Here is a 1,296-nt window from a genome sequence, read left to right as displayed (position 1 = left end):
CCTATTGTGGTAAGTAAACTCCTGCGTGGGTGGGTGCGTGTGTGTGTGTGTGTGTGTGTGTGTGTGTGTGTGTGTGTGTGTGTGTGTGTGTGTGTGTGTGTGTGTGTGTGTGTGTGTGTGTGTGGCGCTGTCCAGATAGTCATCAGACCGATCCGAAGAATTGTGAGGAACTTTAATGGTGCAGTAGGCTATAAATGTGAATTACACATAGTGGCTACTGCATGCTCACACTGCGCCATCTAGTGACTTCGTCGTCTCAAAATTGAGCCTATTTAACAGTAAAATTTTCTCATAGAAAACATGAAGACAAGTGAGCCAGTTCCAGTGGCAGACCCACATGCCCAAACCACAACACCCCCTCTTGCCATCAGTCTGGTACATGTGCTTTATTTCTTTTTAATGAAAATAGAAGTAAAATAAAATAAACTGTTGTTTTTGGTAAGCATAACGTTTTGACTATGTTTCTCATAATGATTTTTCAGCCTCATAATGGCTTCCTTGACATTCATTGACACCTCTTTGGTCCTCATATTGACAGACACCAATAGCAGACTCCAAAGGCAAACGCAAAGCCTTAATTCCAGACTAGACATTGACAGTTCTCTTTTGCCTGCACAAATTATGTGACGAAAATCACCAAGCCAATTGTCCCAATAACAACTAACCTGTCAAGCCTATTGTCCCAATACTTTTGGTGCCATGAAATAGGGGTATGAAGATAAATTAATGACATAAGTTTGTAAGCATGTATTGTATGATTTGCATCCATACATGCCACCACACCTTATGTGTCTCTTTCATGATGAAGATACATCTCTCAATGTCCTTTTTGTAGAAGTGTGCAACATGTATGTCATCATTCTCAATGGAAGTTACTTGCATGAAAAGGGTTCTACATGGAACCCAAAAGGGTTCCTTAAAGGGTTCTCCCACAGGGACAGCTAAAGAACGCTTTCTGTACAACCTGTACAATAAATTAATGTAGCCAATTAAATTTCAGTAATTCCATTTGGTCATTTAGTTACTGATTTGGTAAAAGAATAACCAGTTTTGATAACTTATTTTTTTAATGAACTAAATCAATATCAGTAAAAACACTACTAGTATTTGGAAGGTCTACCTCTACTTCTTACATAGATAGATAGATAGATAGATAGATAGATACTTTATTGATCCCCAAGGGGAAATTAAGGCGTTACAGCAGCTCACATCACAAACAACAACAACAAAATAAAGTGACAATAGAAAGATCTCCTATAGCACTCCTTAGTGCAACGTGGTTATAACTGCCACAGT

This window comes from Argentina silus, assembly GCF_951799395.1.
Source record: "Argentina silus genome assembly, chromosome: 17".
Lineage (NCBI taxonomy): Eukaryota > Metazoa > Chordata > Actinopteri > Argentiniformes > Argentinidae > Argentina > Argentina silus.
Note: the sequence above shows the minus strand (reverse complement) of the source record.